Here is a 22,071-nt window from a genome sequence, read left to right as displayed (position 1 = left end):
CACCTTGAATAGGAGCTGCATAAAGTGAGGCTGAGACTTACTGGCATGCATTCTCAGACAGTTAAGGCATTCTAAGTCTCAGGATGAGATAGGAGGTTGGCACAAGATACAAGTCATAAAGACCTTGCTAATAAAACAGGTTGCAGTGAAGAAGCCGGCTAAAACCCACCAAAATCAAGATGGCCACGATAATGACCTCGGGTCGTCCTCACTGCTACATTCTCACCAGTGCCATGACAGGTTACAAATGCCATGGCAACCTCAGGAAGTTGCCCTATATGGTCTAAAAATGGGAGGCATGAATAATCCACCCCTTGTTTAGCATATCATCAAGAAATAACAATAAAAATGGGCAACCAGCCACCCTCAGGGCTGCTCTTGTCTATGGAGTAGCCATTCTTTATTCCTTCACTTTCCCAATAAACTCACTTTCACTTTACTCTATAGACTCGCCCCGAATTCTTTCTTGCATGAGATCCAAGAACCCTCTCTTGTGGTATGGATTGGGACCCCTTTCTGGTAACATTTACGTGTAAAATAATTTTCAAGGTTGGTGTTTTTCTTGTGTAACTGTGGCCACTTCACATCAAAATTGGTAAATGGTGAATTTAACAAAATACCAAATGAATGTGTATACTGAGCAGTCCATAGAACTATGAATGCCTGCCATAGGCAGGGCCCGCTTCTATGAAAAGAGCCTGTAACAGATACTCCTTCCCCAAAGGTCAGTAGGGTTTAGACCGGTGACCCTCAGTACCCTGGAGACATCTGTTGGGCCAGGGGTACACATCTGAGCCAATCCATAAGAAGTGGCCCAAAGAAAGAACTTCACCTCTCATGCCTGTAATCCCAGCACTTTGGGAGGCCGAGACGGGCGGATCACGAGGTCAGGAGATTGAGACCATCCTGGCTAACACGGTGAAACTCCGTCTCTACTAAAAATACAAAAAATTAGCCAGGCGTGGTAGCAGGCGCCTGTAGTCTCAGCTACTTGGGAGGCTGAAGCAGGAGAATGGCATGAACCCAGGAGGTGGAGCTTGCAGTGAGCCGAGATTGTGCCACTGCACTCCAACCTGGGCAACAGAGCGAGACTCTGCCTCAAAACAAACAAAAACAAAAAACAACGGAATTTCACCTCACAGATGTTGCTAGACTGGGTAGCAACTAAGGAGTCCAATCAGAAGTCAAAGAAAGACAAGGAGGAAAAAAGAATACTAGAAAATATTCAAATGTGTTTATTCAAAAAGCAGAAGCCATGATGAATATGAAGAAATCACATGGGGCGTAAGGGAGGCCAGAGAAAAAGTGAGGACAGGTAGCTGCAGGATGGGGTGGGTGGGCAGTGAGAGCAGAAGCAGCCCCAGGAAGCAGCAAGATTGTGGAAAGAGGAGAACGATGGAGAAGCAGTGGCTGCAAAGTTGGAGAATTTCAGCATGCCAGAGGGTTGGTGTGGGTGTGGGGATTTATGTACTGCTGCTGGGAGTGTCTCCAGGAACAGGCTTTCTGGTGAGCAATCTGACACAACTTAGTCAAATTAAAATGGACCTTACATGTATCTCCAAGGATATCTCACCCGGATCCATAAGGAGATATCTTTGAAGATGTTCATTATAGTGTTGTTTGTGGTGACAGGAAGTTGGCGGCAATCTGGAAATCCATCAATGCAGATTAGGTAGGCAGCATATGGTGAGTATACATCATGGAGAATGAAGCAACAGTGAGCATGAATAGCCTGGCTGTACATCTAATAACACAGATGAATTGATAAACAGTGCTGGGTGAAAAAAGTAAGGAATACAAAGAGATATATAACAAAGTATGATTTTTTTTTAATTAAAAATGCATGGATTAAAAAAATGAATGTTTTCTAAGAACACATACAAACCAAAGGATCTAAATTAAACACAAATAAGTGTGGTTGCCTAAGGGAGGGAGGAAGAAAAACTAGGATGAAGGAATAGAGATAAAATAAATAAGCAAACAAGATAAATAATGGGCCAGGGACTAAGGAGTGCATTTTACTCAACCTTCTACAACCAACGAAAGGAAGAAAAGAAGAGAGGGAGGAAAAATGAGTAACAAGAGTAAAGGATTCTTACTTTACAGACAAGCGGACAAACACTAGTTTGGCAATATGACAATTTATGCATGCAATGGCTGAAAAGATAAAGAATGATTTTCCGGATCTATGTGGCCAGTCATGCAGTTGTGAAGTTTCTGGTCTTTTATGCCATGTATCTTTGTAATAAGCCCCCAGCATCTGAGGTCATCCAAGCAGATCTCCATTCTCTGAAACCCAAAGGCACCCAACAAAAAGTGATACAATGGGATATAAATGACAAATCAAGCTACTTTTGTCAGATAGTTAATATGTCCCAGACATGATTCAAAGTTTACTAATTGCATATGTAGATACGATTATTCTCTTTGTTTTGCAAATAAGGAAACTGAAGCACAGAGAAGCTAAGTTACATTCCCAAAGTCACACAGCCAGTAAGTGTAAGCTGGGATTCAAACCCAGGCAGTTTGATACCAGAGGCCGAGCTTGCAATCACAAAGCTGTAGCGAAAGGTGCTCCTAAGTAAATTCCATGAAACAAGCATCTAGTTTATCCCAGCGGCAGACTTGACTAGTTTCTCAAAAGTCATAGTTTTTTTTTTATTATTATTCATTAACTCTAGTAGAGGCAGTTAATAACTCTTAGACTCACTGTGAAGCACCCAGATTTTTTTGGGGGAAAAAAAGTGTTATCTCTGTAGCATGACACTCATTTCCAAAGCCCTGATCTTCCTATCCATTAATGAGACAACACCAAGAAAACTAGATTTGGAGGCAACGACTTCTCTTCTTCCAGGCCATGTGACCTTGACTGAGTCATTAAACTTTCATTGCCTCAGTTATCTCATTTGAAACACTGGGCCCAATAACAGCTCTGGAATCTGTTGTTATAGGTGTCAAATGAGATAATACAGAGTAAAAAACTGTGAGCACTGCACAGCCTGTGTCTAGGTGATTGGGACACTCCATCTGTGTAGTCCTTCAAGCCCTTCTCCCCACTGTGCCTTTTGTTGCATTGTGGCACCACCCAGGAGAACCTTGGTATTCATTGCTGCAGGCACCTTGAATAAGCTTCAACCTGTGAGTGAGGCTATAGTCACTGCTTCTTCCATAGCGCTGCTGTTGGTAAAAACATACATAGTTCATGAATTTGGCCTTAGTGTTGTCTGTTTTCTTACTCCACAGGGGGTAACTTGGCCTTTGTGGGTCTGTTTTCAATATTCTTGACGACTGGAGCATCATGGGACTGCATTTTCCCACCTTTGCTTATTTAGTCCCTGCCACATTTCTATTATCGAAAATTGTGCCCATCCCAAATAAAATTTCTCCAACAGGGTGTCGCTGAGCCTTTTCTCTACACCATAATCTAATTTCTCCTTCCTTGGAAGTCCTTTAAAAAATGGGTTTGTTTCTTTCTTGTGAAGTGCCCATCATGACTTTTGTCATGATTATGAATGTGCTAGTCTCTTCCTACGCCCTGTTAGCCTATGTGCTCCATAAGATGGGCCTTGCAGGTTTAGCCTCTATGTCCTCCCCAGCCCTTAGCCTGGTGTTTGCCACACAGTGGGCTTATAAAAGATGCCTGGTGAGCCAAAGGGTATGTATGGGGATACGCTCCTGCCTGGGCTGGCAAGAGCACTGGACTCCCCCAGGCTGTCTCCCCCCTCTCCAGATTACCCAGACTGCATGATGTGGAGGGCCTTTGATTAGTTGATTAGTTGTACATCCTATTGGTGTAAAGAAAACCTCAGGAAATTATCAGCAGCATCTATCATTGGTTTTCAAGATTTTCATTGCATTTTCTAGAATGGTCATGAACATACCACTGTTTTACTTCATTCTAAGATGTGGGGCTTTCAGCTATTGCTATTCATTGTTTATGAATCCATTCAGGAAACATCTCTGAAGTGCCTGCTTATATCTGAATGATGGCCTGGAACTAAGAAGACTAAAACATAACTCGACCTTGAGAGGCCACAGTCTGGTGAGAAACATAAGTGGAGACAAAAAACTAAAACACAATAGCAAAGAAAAATGCTACAATAGGGTTGCTAACCAAGGCGGGAAGCCAAGCATGGTGGGGTCAGACACCCTCATTTCAAATCCAGGTTCTGATGCTTATTAGGTTGCAGGATCTTTTTCTCAAAGTCTCAATTTTCTCATCTGTAGTAGTACTGCCTTTATGAAATTGCTATAAGGGATTAACTGAGATAATGCTTGAAAAGTACTTGTACTGTGAATGGCCCGTAGAAACACTTTTAAAATATTAATTGACACCGTTGTTCTCTATGTTTCAGTTCTTCTTGTTTGTAAAATGAAGGTAGTAACTGTACGTACAGGGTTACCATGAGATTCAAATTATGTAATGCAAGGAAAGTGCTTGGCACCGTGCCTGGCTGTAAGCACTTGGTAATTGTTAACTGTGATTTTTATTTTATATAAAGTAAAAAGGAAAAGAACATAAAAGTGATTAGAGGTGTCATGTACTAATGTCTGCAACTTACTTTGAAATGCATCAAAAAATAAGATGGATTGGGTAGAGGAATAAAGGTATGGAAAGATGCATAGATATGATGGAAAAAATATAGCAAAATCTTAACTATAGAACCCTTAATTGTCTTCTCCATGGCTCCTTGTAACCCCTTATGGAATTGGGGGCTTCTGGAGAGACTCAGTTGGAGGAGGGAGGGGAGGGAGGGAGGAAGGGAAAGAGATGGTGAGTAAATGGATGTCCACTGTGCTATTCTTTCAACTTTCTGTGTGGTTGAAATTTTCCATAATAAAACTTTGGAAGAAAAAAAGGAGTGATGAATGTTAGGATGGATTTTGCACTAAGATTTGAGCAAGGAAGTATAAATGGAAGGGGCTGAAGACCTGGAAGTCTCTACACTTTACAGCCTTTCTCTATCTTATAAGAGAACAGCATGTGCCAAGTTCAGAAACCATCCTATGGGAAATTCAGGACGGTGAGATGAAGGCACTTGAATGAGGGACAGAGGTTAGACAGGCTAGGAATGCAGAAATCCTAGATTCACATCCCCACTCTGCACTTCCTAGCTTTGTCTCTGTGCTTTATTTTCCTTATCTGTAAAAATGGGGATGACATTATCTACTTTATAGGATTCCTTTCAATATTAGATGAGTGAATATCACTATCATCATTATCTTTATAGGAAAGCTTCTCCTCTCAGCACTGGTGTCTTCTCCATGGCTCCATATAACCCCTGGTTGAATGGGGAGCCAGGGAGCTTCTAGAGAGACTCAGTTGGAGGAGGGAGGGGAGAGTAGGAAAAAGGGGTAGAGTTGAGTGGGAGTCTGGAGTTTAAGAAAGATGTATATTCTAAGACCAGTCTCATAAACACAAGAGGCCCATGCTGATTGCTTGCTCGGTGTCATGCACGTGGCTTCTAATATTATGTTTAAAATGCTAGTGAAATTATAATCCTGTTGTAGTGCCTTTGGAGGCTCGTTCATCAACCTGGGCAGTACATGTGTCTGGCAAGGAGCCAGCGTCATCCCGTGCCCCCACCTCCATATGACTCAGCACACATCAGACACTTTAATAGCCTCTGATTCCAAGTTTGAACTTGCCCCCCAAATGAAAACGTCCCTCCCCCTCTCCCCTCTCCTCCCCCCTTCACAACCCACTCCCTCCTTCCAATTTATCAGCTAGTAAATTTTGAGTTGAACTTGGAGCCAAAGCTTCATTTATGTTTGGCAAAGGAACAACTTCTTCCAAGAAAAGAACATTTAAGAAAGAAAAAAAAAAAAAAAGAAAAAGAAAAGAAAAAGGAGGGGTGGAAGTGGGGAGGGTTAAAAAAAAAAAAAAACCCAGCTAAACAAAAAGGGCTCATGGAAACAGCCCCACAACGTTAAATAGCTCAGCATAGACAGAACAGTGCTTTTTTGGGTGCATTTAGTGCGAGTGAATTTGAAACAGAGTTTGAAATAATCTGAACATGCTGCTGGGGTTGCCAACCAAGCACAGATGGCCTTCTGGTCTGGAGAAGTCATGAAGTCACCAAGATACTGGTGCTGTCAGAACTAAAGAGAGGTTTGGGGATAACGATGGCACTCATACTCAAGGTTTGTGTGTCCACTGGACATGTGGCCTCCCTTGTGCCTGTGGATGGCGGAAGACCTGTTTGTCTGACTGCCCTGGTGGATCTGCCCAACCCTTGAAGTGCATGGGACATTTCCAATAATGCAAAGTATTCTGAGTTACAGAGAAAGATATTCAAATGGTTCGACTCCACTCACAGTGGAAAAACACAAATCAAATCATCAGACTGGAACAGTCTGATAATAGCCATTAGCTTGTGGAAATTATTTTGCAAGTTTCATAATATTCACTGTTGGAAATATTATGGAAAAATGGCCACTCTCTTACATTGTAGGGAGTAATGTAAATGGCATGACCTTTCTGGAAGGAAATGTGACAATATCTTTCTCTATCATGGCCCCCTCCTCCCTTCCGCCACTTGATTGATTGAGTCACTCCTCTTTACACCCATCTACCCACCTTTCCTAGGCAATTCCTCCGTTTGTGTAATGTGTGTCATTTTGCATGTATTCTTGCAAAATGTGAAATAGTGTTTCTTGTGGATTTTTTTTTATTGTACAAAAGTAGCACTATGGCATACATCTTACTTCTTTTCACTCAGCACTATATTTGTAATATCATTATGCATACATTTGCTTCAAACTGCTGCACAAAATCCCATGGTGAACATCCACCACAGTTTACCTAAGAACCCTCCCAGTGAGGAACTATCACCAACACCAGCTTCTTACCACTGCCCCAAACAAAGACAGTACAAATAAAATAAAATAACAAAACAAAACTATAATGAATATTCTTGTACATAGCCCTTTATGGGTATGTGTGAGCATTTCTTTGATATGTCTATATCTTCATCTGCATCTTTATCACTGTATCTAAATCTATCTACTTAGAGTAGAATTACCAGGTCATAGTGTACAAATACATTTAATTTGACTAACAACTATAGTAATTTGACAATATCTCCTCAAATTAAAAATTGTGTATACACATTGACTAGGCATTGCTAAGAATATGCTTGATAGATATAATTCCATATATTTACCAAGACAGACATATAAAGATATTTACAGAAATACTATTTGTATTGGCAAAGCCCTGAGAGTCACTGAGGTGTCATATGAATAGACCTAGAGGTGTATCCCTAAGATAGGTGACCTTGTAGAGATGAGGGAGTGCAGGGCTGAGAGCATAGTCTCTAGGGAGCAAATTCATGGGTTAGGTCCTGTGCCCACCATGGGCTGTGTGTCTCCATTTTCTCAGTGATGTCATGGGGATCAATGGTACATATTTCTGTCAATCAGCATCCTAGTAGAAAACAAGGTACACTCTCGAGTTGAGTGATTTAAAGAGAGTTTAAGAAAAAAGGCTTGTTTACAATGACACAGACAGGGTGAAAGAGGCCAGAAGGGACAATGCCATGCTCCTGGCTGGTGGGAGTGGAGGGCCATTGCCACTCCTCAGCCCGGTATTAGTGAGAGAAGGGGACAGTTTCTGAAATGCAGAGAGAGAGCTGTGTGTGACGGACCATCTGACAGGAGCTGCAGCCCATGGCCCACAATGGGAGCAACAGCAGGTGAGAGGCCAAACACCCAACCTTGCTCTCCACCCTTCGTGCCACCCATGGGCTGACCCCACATGGAAGCCAGAGAAAACGGAGCTGCTGCTGCTGCTGCTCTTCCTGCAGGTCAGGTGCACAGCGGACTGGGGAGGTGGTGAGCAAAGGGAGGTACCCAGCCAAAAACCAAATGTGAACTTTGTGAGAATTAAATGAATAAATACATATAAAGTGCTTAGATGAGTGAGTGGCACATAATTAATGCCTAATAAATGTGAGTTTTTATTATCAATATTATATTAATAAAGCACTGGTTGGCCATCAAAACCTTTTAATCAGGTCCAGATGCACTATGGGGGTTTAGGTATCCATGAAATCATAAATACCAATAAAAAAGGGAGATACAAGTGACGTAGTTCTCGGAGTGTAAACTTGTTTGTATAAAAGAGAGAAAAAATGCTTTATTGGCAGTTGTCTTTGGAGAGAGGATCTGAAGATGAAATGGGGGCGGGAAGGGGCTTTCACTTTTTATTTTCTTCCCTCTGCTGTAATGTTTTTACTTTTTAACCATGTGCATGCTTTCTTTTGATTTTTCTTGCTGAAAATACCAACAAGTGCTACCTGGGTGGTGGATTCACAGAACATGACTTTATTATCTCTGAAATTTTTACAGTATTTGTTAATTTCAGAAGGGAGTATGTTATTTAGAAGCATAGTATATTCTAAGTATCAAAATTGGCCTCAAATGTTATTTTTGAGACTCTAAGGTGATGTGCTCATTCTTTACTACTGCCATGCTACCTTGGCCCCATACACTTCCTCCCTTTCTTAATTCTGGAACCAATGACTTCCACTGATCTTAAGCAGTAAGAAGGGAACTGCATTTGCAAAGCAAGATCTTGCTGGATGGGAAGATGAAAATCAACTTACATACAAGTTGATATACATATAGGTATTGGTAGTAATATCGATACAGATACAGAGAGAGGGAGAGAAATAGATATCAATATAGAATTACTTCTCTGTGATTTTATGGATGTGTAATGTGAATTTTATGAATCTGTGCAAAGACATACATATGTATTTTTCACAACATGTCACAAGCGTACTATAAACAGTAAGACACTGGGCTCCAATGTCACAATGCCTAGATTTTAATTCTGGCTCCACACTCATCAGCTAGTACTTGTGGGCAAATTATTGACTTCTCTAAATCTTGGCTTTGTCACTTCTAACATGACAATTGCTACCTATTTCACAGGCACTTTGGAGGATTAAATGAAATAGGCATGCCTGGTGTTAATCACTCAATATATGGTAGCAGTTACTTATTGTTAAAAATAACATTGGGAGGCCAAGGCGGGCGGATCACGAGGTCAGGAGATTGAGACCATCCTGGCTAACACGGTGAAACCCCGTCTCTACTGAAAACACAAAAAATTAGCTGGGCATGATGGCATGCACCTGTAGTCCCAGCTACTCAGGAGGCTGAGACAGGGAAATGACTTGAACCCAGGAGGCGGAGGTTGGAGTGAGCTGAGATCCCGCCACTGCACTCCAGCCTGGGTGATAGAGTGAGACTCCATCTCAAAAATAAATAAATAAATAATAAAAAATAATAATAATCACAGTCCAAACAGCTATGTCCAGTGAAGAATTTTGTTTTATTCCAATCCAGTCTCTCTAACTCATTGACCAGGAATTTCTCCTGACTGGGTAGGGGTTAGAGTGGGTGGAAGTGGGTTTCTTTAGTCATACAAGCCTGTAGAATGCTGAGCCTCCTCAGTTCAACTATCCTTCTAACTTTAGCCTTCTTGTTTAGGCCTACAAAAACAAAATGTCCATGGAAATTCAGTAGCCCATGCAGGCTTACAAGGCTTGGGCTAAACGACCATGTTTTCTGACCTCCAGAAAAGGTAGCCTGAAAGTATTTAGAATCCCATCCATGCATGACCACCAGTGGTGTTTTTTTTAAGGAGTGGGAGAGTAGTACCCAAAAGGAATACTCTGAGTGGAAGGGCTGTAAAAGGCCATCTGACCCACAGCCCTGCTGTGCACTTCCTCTCCTGCCGTATACTTCCTCTCCTCTCCTGCAGTGTGCTTCCTCTCCTGCCGTGCACTTCCTCTCTTCCAGTGCTCTGCGCTTCTGCTTCCTCTCCTGCCGCAGTACTCCCTTAGGGACCAATAGCCAGCAGCAGAGGCAGCTTCCAGCATGCAGGATGGAGCAGCCCTAAGCAGACCCTGACTGTGGCCTAGCTGCTACCTTACCTGCTCCTTGCAAAGAAGCAGATGCTCTTTCTTACTGGTAGAATCTCGGCTCTTCAATTCAAATGCTGTGTAGATTCTTTGAAACTGGAGTTACTGCTCCTTGTCACTCTCAAGTCCTGCTGCCCAAAAGGCTGGGCAATTTTAGCGTCCTCTGAGCGGGACACCAAGCGCCACCATCCAGAAGCGAGTTCTGCTCTAGTGTGATCCCCAGGAGAAAGGAGGTGCCGTCTGAACCAATGTCACCACTGTAATCATTACAGAGACTTTGGAGGATCAAATGCCCTCAGCACTGACTCAGGCTGAATTACTTAAACAAACAAACAAAAAAAGCCTCTGCCCTCAAAAGCCTGGCATGTTTTTGGGTTCATTTCAAGGAATCTCTAATCTGAGATGAATTTCTAATTAATCTCAAGGAATTTCTAGAGCTGTCTGAAACAAAGTAGTAGGTTTCCCATACCTGAAAGTGTCTAATCAGAGACTGGCAAACCACATAATATCAACTTTGTACTGGAGTTAGATGATCTCAAAGGCCCTCACTCTATGGCAAGGGTCTGTGTTTTCTCTTACTCACCGAAGAGGCTTGGGTTAAGCAAAGGGAACCTTAGATACAGGAAGGGAGAATGAAATCAGATTTCCCACACCGAAAGTTGTTTATGTGGCAGGAAACCAATGTGGTGTGTAGGACAAAGCCTTAGATTTGGAGTTAGGACACTAGACAGAATGTATCAATCAGCTGAGTGGCTTTCCTGCTAGTTGCTTCTGATAAATCCACGTTCCTTCACCTATCACATGAGAGCATGGGATCAGATAATCTCTAAGTCTCCTTATGTTTGGAACTTTAGTTGGGAGCTCATAGTTGGTCAGATAATTATGTTCAAGCATCTGAATACAGATGAGCATATGGCAGATCCACAGTGAAGAAATAAAACCCACAGAACTTTTCAGGACTATGCCATTGTTTACTTAAGTTCCTGGCTAAGAAAAGAGCATGTTGGGGGAATGAATTAGGAGGAGAGTTCTTGAAACGTTCTCCATCAATACTGCATAACATGGTTGTGGAGGCCTGGAACCTTCTTACTAAATGTTGCTCTGGTGTTTACAGCATGTGCCTCAGACTAGCCATACAAAGTATTATAGACTGTGCAGCTTAAACAACAGAAATTATCTTACAGTTGTAGAGGCTAGAAGTCCAAGATCAAGGTACCTGCAGGACTGGCTCCTTCTGAGGGCTGTGAGGGGAGGATCTATTCCAAGTCTTTCTCCTTGGCTTGTAGATGGCCATCTTATGATTTCTCTTTACATTGTCTTTCTTCTACGCATGTCCTATATCAAAATTCTCCCTTTTAATAAGGATATCAGTCAGATTAGGGTCCACCGTAATGACATCATTTTAATATGATTATATCTGGAAAGTGCACATTTCCAAGTAAGGTCATATTCCGAAGTACTAGGTGTTACAATGTCAACATATGAACTTTACGGGAACACAAGTGAACCCGTACACACCACCTGTACCATCGCACCTACTACACTGCGTCCTATCACATTCAGCAGGTTGGGTATTTGCTAGTAAGTCCTGAAAATTGCCATGTGGTCTTTTAGGCTCATCCATCTTATTTGACTTCATTTCTTCCCAGATCCTTAAGGTAATATTTGTTTCTAATATTAATATTCCCTTTGATGTGGTGGGTGGCATATATGTATGTGTGCTTGTGTGTGAGAGAGAGACAGGAGGTGAGGGGAGGATTTGCACACAGTTTCTCCTCTCAGAGCTTCTGCTCAGTAGAAAAGTGGGGCATTTCCCGGTGGACTGTATGTGAGCCCATTTTCTGTACAGACAGCTAGCCTTGAGCTTTTATCTCAGAGCTTTCCTGAGGACAGTCTTGGTACATGAATAGGAATGCTATGATTTCCCAGGACGAAGCAGTAGTCTCACATCCACACCAACAGGAAAAAAAACAGGAAAATGGCTTGGTATAAATCCAGTCTCATCTCAGTAATTACCCCACCAGGCATTTATGTTGGACTGGGTCCCAACACCCTACCATGGTAGCCATCATCTCCACTGTGGGCTCAAATGACCCACTTTGCAGCTGAGTTCATCCTGGAACCCCATGGAGGAAGGAAGGAGGGAGGGTGCTGAGGGTGGGTCTGCTGCTGTATGCTATGTATCCATGAAGCCTGGGCCCACTGGGCTGGGTCATGCTCAGGATGGAGACAGTGCCTAATGAAGTCCCTGCAGGCCAGAGTATCACCAGGGAATGACTTCTAAGCCCGTGTTCCCAGTTTCTTTTTGACTTTCTTTTGGGGTTAACTGCCAAGGATAATCCATGATCTTGTTTACTCTGTGACTGACTAAATATTTAAGCTGACTAGAAATAAATACCTCAAGTCTACATCCCCTGAAGCTGTTCCTTCAACTTCATGTAGTGGGGCTTTATGAAGCACAAATGAGGGAAGCAGAGGTCAGCAGTTTTGAGGAGCAAAGATTCATGCAGGGAAGGCTAGGAGCCCGAGTCAAGTCTTAGTGACTCAGTGGTTAAAATGAAGAGTTTAACTCCTGTCTCTTGGCTCCCAAGTGTCGAGCTCAGTCCAGCAAACTAACCCACTGCCTGACCTGACCCAGCTCTACAAAGCTATTGGTTGAGAATTCCAAAGGCCATCATGAGCAACAAGTCAGTCCTTGATGTCAGCCTCTCAGATCTGCCAGCCATGAAAACACTAGATCTTCTCCAGTTTCCAGAGTTAGAGAGAGAGTTATTACCTTATTATAATGCAATCTAACTGGGGAATGCTGATACATGACAACGTGAGTTTTACCTACCACCAGAAAACAAGCAAATGAAACAAACACAGGATGGCAAAATTGAGGGAAAGAGGTGGTCATCAAAAAAAACCCACAGTTCTCTATCCTCTGAAGATCCTTGGGAGTGTGATAGGAAATACACCACATAGCCTACCACTTCCAAAGAATTAGCATTTGTAATAGGTGACATTTAGCAGGCATATATTATGTGCCTCAGGCATTGTGCTAAATGTGCATTTTCTCATTTCACACTTTCCATTGAATCCTTACAAAACTCTTCAAAGTAGAAACAATTTCTAAGAGTGGTGAGGGTCAAATGAACTAATGCACATGAAAGTGCTTAGCAATTATAAAGTGTTGGCTGGGTGCAGTGGCTCATGCCTGTAATCTCAGCACTTTGGGAGGCCGAGGCGGGTGGATCACCTGAGGTCAGGAGTTCGAGACCAGCCTGGTCAACATGGTGAAACCCTTTCTCCACTAAAAATTATAAAAATTAGCCAGGCGTGGTGGCAGGCGCCTGTAGTCCCAGCTACTCAGGAGGCTGAGGCAGGAGAATCACTTGAATCCAGGAGGTAGAGGTTGCAGTGAACTGAGATCACCCCACTACACTCCAGTCTGGGCAACAGAGTGAGACTCTGTCAGAAAAAAAAAAAAAAAAAAGAAAGAAAGAAAGAAGAAAGAAAGAGAGAGAGAGAGAAAGAAAGAATTTATAAAGTGTTAAAAAGATGGAAGGATTCAATGCATGTTGTTTATTAAATGACTCCTAAAAATTCCTGAGTCTAAGACTTATGTAGTGAAATAATAGATGTCTAAAAGATATGTGATCCAGCCCTATCACATACCACAAAACATCACCCAGAGAAGTGACATCAGCCTTTTTAGAGAGGGAGAGAAATGTTGTACAACCTGCTTAGGGAACCACAATAATATACAATCTTCCTTCAATAACCATAAGGATGCTCCGGTCAAACAAGTTGGCCACTAACCAAGACCTACATGTTGTCGGTTCCTAGCTGTGCAGGTTCTTCATTGCTTTTTGCATCTTGGTTGGTGGCTCTGATCAGGGATGTAGAATTTCCAATTTGACCTTTCCTGGTCTCAGTTTTCACACCAGTAGAATGGGGATAATATTTCACGTTTGTACTAGTGCAATAAATGAGTTGATCTACTTAAAACATCTATCAAAGGGCTGACATATAGGAGCTCATAAAAACAATGATTAAACACCCACTGTTTCAGCCCACTTTGGGAAATAAAGACACAGAGCTGGTGGGGCTTACTCAGGGCAGTGACATGTTCTGTAAAATGGGTGGTATTTGAAAGGAAATGAGTCTCCTGGCATAGGAGTTGGTGGAATGTACATGTCCTTCAGGCAAGATCCTTGTTTGTTCTTGCTCATACAAAGCCACCTACCTTGCCATTGCATCACTAATTCCTTGCTGGCAATTAGTTGTTCTGGAGTATGGAGGCATATGAAGAAGTTTGGGACACTGCAGAGATTTGTTTTTAAGACAGCTAGAGGGGCCAGCGCAAAAGCTGAAGAGCATTAGAATAGCCATCAGGGTAAATACCCCAAGCAAATAACTTGGGAGATGTATAGCTGCACTATCAAAAGAGGGACTTCTGAATCAGACAGATCTCTGTGTTTTATAGGCAAATTTCTTAACTTCTCTGAGCTTCAGTTTTAAGGATTAGGTATAATAATTTATGTAAAACACTTGGCCAGTGCATAATAGATATTCCATATTATGCTCATTTCATTGTTTTTCAATTATTATTTCAATTACATTCCATATTATTATTTTCAACCCACTTTTATATACGTTATTTCAAATTATCTCATTTGGTAGTAAGATAAACCAGAAGAGCAGAAGAGAAACTAGGACCAAAGATTCTCAGATAATTAATTAAATGAGCTGATGCATTCCTGGCCCTAATATTTTCCACTCTGTGTTCTAGTTCTGATTCTGACACCACCCCAATCAACCAGCAGTTGGTTTGCTCTTTGTTCTCTGATGAATTCCATGGACTAAATCATCTTCAGGTGGTGTGATTTAAGAATGACTGCACAATCGCATGTGTTCCAGAAGTGGGACATTAACTCTATCCATATTTAGAAGTTGGGAGTGTGAGGGCAGAGGGGTGGAGGGGTACAGGCTGAATCGCATGGCTGCCATTGAGTCATAGGTTCTTTCCAAAGATTGGCTGTTGAGTTCTGAAAAGCTCTGGCCTAAATCTTCAGGGTTGCAGAGGCACAGCATCAGATGAGGGAATTCTTGGCTCTTTCCCATGGGCTCACTGCCCTGCACGAGGTCTCTGGGAGTGCTGGCAGAAGCAAGATGAAGGAAATAAAGAGAGAGGTGGAGCTTGCCATATTTGGTAAGTGCTGGTGCCTGAATTCTCTTTGTTGGCTACAGCTCATTACATCTAAGACCTCAGATTGGATACTCATCAGCTAATTATAGCCTGAGACCCCTGGAAGTATCCCTAGACATCAGTTGTCCCCATTTAAACTGAGTGGGGGGTGAGATGGTAGCAATCCTGATCCCTAAGGCCACTAGACTCTGATGGTTTCTGGTTCCAACCCAAAAACCTATCTTAGCAATTTAACTATGGATCATAGAGAGTGGGCAGGTTACATCATGAAGAGAAGTAATATCAGGAGAAGCCCCTGGGATGGCCTTGCCTGCTCATTTGATCAAGCCTTCCCATTACTCATGTTTTCAGAAAGTGCTGCTTGTCTTCTTTTCCATGTGCCCTGTGTGAAAATTTAAAAGGTTTGGAGATGGCAGATCACAATGAGCCAGGGTAGGAAAGTCAATGTGGCTGTCTTCTGAACACCCAGTGTCTTCCCTTCCAGAGCAGGTGGCAGCAGAGAGTTGGCACTGCCTCCCTCCCACGCTGCACACACCCACTCAATGCATTGTTATTCTTCATTTTGTGTGCTCAACGTGTTTATTCTACTATGTGTCTGTTGTTTGACTGTTTAAGGGAGAATATTGTACCTCAAGTGACATTCTTCTAACAAAGGAACCTGTCCTTCAGCATTACTTTTCATAACCTGGAGCTGTTCCACTGGTAAACAGCCTGCTTTGTCTATTTGGTGGTACTGGTTATCACTCAAAAATATTATTTTTTGGGGAGGAACACAAGGTGACAAAGTCTGATTTCAGAGTCTCTGAAAAGCCTTTATACTTTACTACAAAGTGATTTGTGATTTTCTCCCAGAAATCTCAACCTTTAGAATTTTTTTTTCTTTAGCTGAAACCTTTGTTCCCTGGCAAAATGCTAGAGAAATGCTGTAGGAAAGGGTGCACATTAATGTTTATATCCCAGTTACACTGTAATGATGATGAGTATCAGCTTTTATAGAAAATTAATTTTGGGGTAGGGGTGGCATAAAAAGATAACTAATTTTGCAAGGGAATGGATGAAGATCACTTGGCTGGGGTGGCTGAGAGGGGAATAAAAGGGGAAATGATAGGGGAAGGAAATGGGGCTCCCTTTAAGAGGACAGGAATGTAGAAAATAACTATGCAATGTTGCTAAGGGAAAGTTTCATTTTTTCATAATGTTGAGGAAAAGCTGTGCTTATGGTGAGGCTCTGGGAACACTGACATGCAGTGTGTTCTCTTTAGCTAATCTGTTTTTAAAGGTAAAACCAAAATGCGTAGATATTGTAAGATGACCACAAGTCAAAGATTTTATATTGCTCAATAATTAATAAGGGAACCATCAAGATGTTAGAATTGGCTTGCAGGGCAATTCAAAGAATCACACATATACAGTGTGTGCATATGCTAAAGTTAGATCCTGCTTATATGGTAATATGATTTGACTGTGTCCCCACCAAAATCTCATCTTGAATTTCCATTTGTTGTGGGAGGGACCCAGTGGGAGGTAATTGAATCATGGGGGCAGGTCTTTCCTGTGCTGTTCTTGTGATAGTGAATACATCTCATGAGATCTGATGGTTCTATAAGGGAGAGTTTCCCTGCACAAGTTCTCTCTCTTGCTGCCACCATGTGAGATGTGCCTTTCACCTTCTGCCATGATTGTGAGGCCTCCCCAGCCACGTGGAACTGTAAATCCAATAAACCTCTTTCTTTTGTAGATTGCCCAGTCTCAGATTTGTCTTTATCAGCAGTGTGAAAATGGACTAATACAGTAAATTGGTATCAGTAGAGTGAGGTGTTACTGAAAAGATACCCAAAAATGTGGAAGTGGCTTTGGAACTGAGTAACACGCAGAGGCTGGAACAGTTTGGAGGTCTCAGAAGAAGACAGGAAAATGTGGGAAAGTTTGGAACTTCCTAGAGACTTGTTGAATGGTTTTGACCAAAAGCCTGATAGTGATATGGACAATAAGGCCCAGGCTGAGGTAGTCTTAGGTGGAGATGAGGAACTCATTGGGAACTGGAGCAAAGGTGACTCTTGTTATGTTTTAGAAAAGAGACTGGTGGCATTTTGCCCCTGCCCTAGAGATCTGTGGAACTTCGAACTTGAGAGAGATGATTTAGGATATCTTGTGGAAGAAATTGCTAAGCATCAAAGCATTCAAGAGGTAACTTGGATGCTGTTAAAGGCGTTCAGTTTTATAAGGGAAGCAGAGCATAAAAGTTTGGAAAATGTGCAGCCTGACGATGTGATAGAAAAGAAAAACCCATTCAACACATAGTACGCATTCCATAATGTTTGTTGAATGGCGAGAGGCTTTTTGTATTGATTATGAGGATGGTGAAGATGATTACAGTGAACATGCAATCTAATTTGTAGCTATGAGTTTTGATCAAAATAGAAAGGTGACAGCTTGTTTTGCCTTCAGGGCTTTAAAAATGTTATGTGAATTTGAATATGAAAAAAACAACATAAAATATGTGTAATAATAGCAATTGCAATATAAAATACATGTAATAATAGCAAATGTATACATGTATCTGTGTGTGTGTGTGTGTGTGTATATATATATATATATATATGACTGAAATAATAGCTTTTAAACAAAGAATGCCAAAGGTCAGTAATAAGTGGTAACATTGAACTTCTCTTCAAGCTTGACTGAAGCACCCTTTCAATAAGAGCCTTCAGTTGCCATGACTGTGGGGTTGGTATTGTCTCCACCAATACAACACTGAGTTTTTGAAAGCAATAATAAAAACTTGATTCCATTGTAGTTAGTTGTAGGGACTTGCTACAAAGAGGATTTGCCAGTGTTGACCTGCAAGCCACCATGCCGATTTCTGGAAAGATGAATGATGACAGATTCAGAGATTAATAATGTCTGTAAGTCTTTCTTCCTCTGCATTCATGTCCTGTGTGATCTAAGGAGGTCCACACCTCAGTTTCTTGTTTCCCCAAATAGAGATAATACTAGCTTTGACTTATATTTTCAAAAGAGTTTGCTAGAAAACCAGAAAAATAACTGTGTAGTGAATGTAAATGACCACCAAGCCCAGCACCCCAGCACACGGAAGTTGCTTAATTAAGGCTCTGGCAGCCGGGTGTGGTGGCTCATGCCTATAATCACAGCACTTTGGGAGGCTGAGGCAGGCAGATTGCCTGAGCTCAGGAGTTTGAAGCCACCCTGGGAAACATTGTGAAACCCCTTCTCTACTAAAATACAAAAAGAATATTAAAAATAAAAATAAAAATTAGCAGGGCATGGTGGCATGCACCTGTAATCCCAGCCACTTGGGAGGCTGAGGTGGGGGAATCGTTGAGCCCGGGAGGTAGAAGTTGCAGTAAGCCAAGATCGTGCCACTGCACTACAGTTTGGGTGACAGAGTGACACTCCGTCTAAAAAGAAAAAAAATAAAAAAGGCTCTGGATAATGTGTTAGAAATCCAAGTCAAGAAGAGGGAACTCTTTGATGGCCCAGTCTAGCCTGACTGGTAGAAGCCTTCTGAACTGGCAAATACCCTTGTCATTTCTCCTGGCAGGCTTCCTCATGTTTGTTTGCAGTGACATGACCCGCTGGTGCCCAGAAACAGGGCAGGGCAGAGAAAGCTTTGGAATCTACAGAGTTCATTGCCTTCCCTCACCCCAGCAAAGCTTTGTCCTCCAGCCCTGTCTCTGGGGCCCTGGGATCAGATTGCTGGCTTTCAGGTGCCAGAGAGACACTTTTCTGTTTGCTCTCCCACCCAGACTGCCCTCAGTTTGTCCTTCCCCGAGGTGGGGATGGCAAGTGACAGAGGCTATTGTGAAATGAATTGCTGTCCTTCCCCCCCTGCCTTTCTTTCCTCTACCCCCTCAAACCACAAGAATATTTTGGCTTTTTTCCATCACTTAGGGTTTGTATTGCAGATCTGAGTCTGTTCTTGTTCACTGTAAATAGTCCAGAAGTTAGGATAGGAGTGCTATCCTAACTTAAAGGTAAGCTACTCTTGGGGACACGAGGGAATGCATGGAGCTGCCTACACTGGTGATGGTGACTTCCTTTGATCCTAGCCCATGCGGCTTGTGGTGCCCTCGTGTTTCCATCCTGGTCTAGGGGGCCTTGTCACTTGCTTATTTTCCACTCCTCTCAGGCATAAAATATTATCTCTTTGAGTACCTTTTATGTCCCCAACAGCTGGCAGAGATTCCTGGTCTTGCTCTCTACCTCTCTGGCCTATGCCCCAGTGACATGACCCACTGGTGCCTGCAGGATATTTTGCTTTTGAAGAGAACACCCATTGTTCTGAAAGATGGCAGAACTTCTACATGACTGAGGAACTTCTGTGTTGCAGATTAACAGAATTAATAGAAAGCCAGGTCAAACTGGCTTAAGAAAAAACAAAAACAAACAACCAAAAAAAAAACTGGTAGCCAGTGCATCACATAACTGAGAAGCCCAGAACTGTAGATTAATGCAAGGATTCAGAAATGCAGTAACCAAGATGGAGGCTGCCTGCTGCTCAAGTTGCCAGATTTAGCAAATAAAAACAGAGCATACACAGTTAAATTCACATTTCATATAAATAGTGAACAACTTTTTTGTAGTATAAACATGTCCCTGTACTGCTTTCTCTATTTTATTGGACAACTCTACCTGCTCCCATATGTCAGCTCTCTCCTTCCCGTGTTGAGATTACTCTCTGGCAGGCTCTGGGCATGAGACGACAGAATGGTATCCCTACAGATACATTTCAAGGCTTAGGGACCATTGAAGAAGAGCTTCTCTTTCCCAAGAGTTCCAGCAAAAATCCTAGGGTTGTATCTCATTGATCCAGCTTGGGTCCTGTGGCCACCTGGGAAGCAAACACTCTGTCAAAGGAGGTGAAATGCAAAGTAGGTCTGTACCATACATCTACCTCTACAACTAGGGCATAGATTTAGCCCCATCCAAACCACTTGAATGAAGATTGGGGAGGAGTGTTTCCCAGAAGAAACCCAGAGCGATGTTACTAGGAGAAGACAGATGGATAATAGCCAGACATTGACTCCATGGTTAAATGGTGAAGATCCTCTTAGGGCCAGGCTCCCTGGAGCTCTTCACATCACACGTTGACTGCTTAGCAACTGACGTGGATCACATCCCTTGGTTTTGGTCCCAGAGGGTGATTTTGGACAATGGATGGCAATTTAGGTAGCCCCTGAATTAACAGTAAAGATAGTAAAAACAAAACAAACAAACAAAATTATCTAGTTCCTTTTCTGTGTGAACTGTGATACCCAATATGAGTCCTACACAAAGATAGGAAAGAAGACATAGCTGTTGTCCAGAACTTACATTCTAGTGAGAGGCATCACATTGTACCTTGTTATAGTCTCATGATACTTTCCTTGTTTCTACCTCTAAGTAATTATGAATCTACAGAGGAAGAATAAATTAATCCCAGGTAAGGCTTACTGAAGGAGATGCATTTGGGCTGGACCTTACAGAAAGAGTTTAGATAGGCAGCTATAGAGGGAAGAAAGAGAAAAATTCCAAACAGAGGAACTAGAATAAGCAAACCTGTTGATTTCAGGCTGCTGTCACCCACACTGGGCAGCATTGCCTTTCAAAGAGATGCACCTTGATGTGGACACTTGACTTTACCAAGGGCCAGAGAAACATTAGAGAATGCCAGGAAAATAAATAATCTGATACTCTGAACACTCCTTCAAATGCTTGTTCAGAGTTAATTTGTAGAGAAAGCTGAGTGACATAGGAAAAAAGAAAAGGAGAAAGACCCTTGGGTGGGACATTCAGTCCGTTTTCTATTGTCCTTGGTAATTCCACTCTGGCCCCAAATTTGCATTCTCCATTCATGAAACAAAAGACCTGAGCCAAATGGACTCATCTCCTTTAGTTATCCAATATCCAGGGTTAGTTAAGCCTAACCTTTGGAGGAAGGAGGGTCTCACCTCCTTGTCCCTTAGTGACTTCATTTTCCCTCTAAGCATTTATAGTACTATTCCTGAGAGTTATTCTGGTAGGTTCTATTTTTTCCATCTCACATTGCCAGAATGTTTTCTTTCACTGGTGCATTTAGCAGGATGACCGGCCTTTTCCTCCAACTCTGACACCACTCCAAAGGGTTTAAGCTTGAAAAATGCTTTGCCCCTCTTCTCCATGGTTCCCTGAGTATGTTTTTCAGAGGAGATATGAACATATGTCATCAGAGCGCGTAGTTAAATACCACACAGAGTGTGAGGCTTTCTCCAGAATGGTGCTTTTTTGGGGTGTTTTTTTAAACACAACCCCCCGCTGTATTGCAGTAAGAATCCCCTAATGAAATAAACTGGAATATGTGGTTCTAGAAGAAAAGAGATGGGAATGGAGAAAAAAACTATCTAGAAAAAAAAAAATAACAAGTTTGACCCATTGAAGGGACAATTTATACTCTTGAGTCAAGAATTAGGAATTGAATTAAACTAAGATAACAACAACATAATAGAGTAGTAGATCTAAATGTTATTATATTATATTCCTGTTTCCAGGAGAAATCTTACCTGCACTCCTTTTGGAAAACTGGGTTGTATTGTCTTCTGTAGAGAAAATGAGCAAAACTTCACTTTATTTTATGGTTCAGCCATCAGGTTGGTTTTTGTGAATAAATTCGAGGTTCCCCCTGCCCTGCCACCAGGCCCATCCTCCCAAGGTGCCTGTGTGATTGTGCCTGCCTTTCCACCTCACACAGCGTCATTCCTCTCATCCTAGGCTCTTCTCCTCCAGGGTGAGTTTGTCCTTTCCGTTTCTCAGATACCAGGAGCCAGAGACAATAGCTCAGTCTAAAATTTGCCTTTTGTTTGTTCTTATTCTCCCCATCTCTACAGAAAGGTATTATTTTCCTGATTTTTTGAAATCCTCACGGAGAAACCTTAAATGTGTATTGTTAAACCTGTCTAAAAAGCT

Source organism: Piliocolobus tephrosceles, chromosome 11 (genome assembly GCF_002776525.5).
Source record: "Piliocolobus tephrosceles isolate RC106 chromosome 11, ASM277652v3, whole genome shotgun sequence".
Taxonomy (NCBI): domain Eukaryota; kingdom Metazoa; phylum Chordata; class Mammalia; order Primates; family Cercopithecidae; genus Piliocolobus; species Piliocolobus tephrosceles.
The sequence above is the reverse complement of the archived record's forward strand: the minus strand, read 5'-3'. Positions refer to the sequence as shown.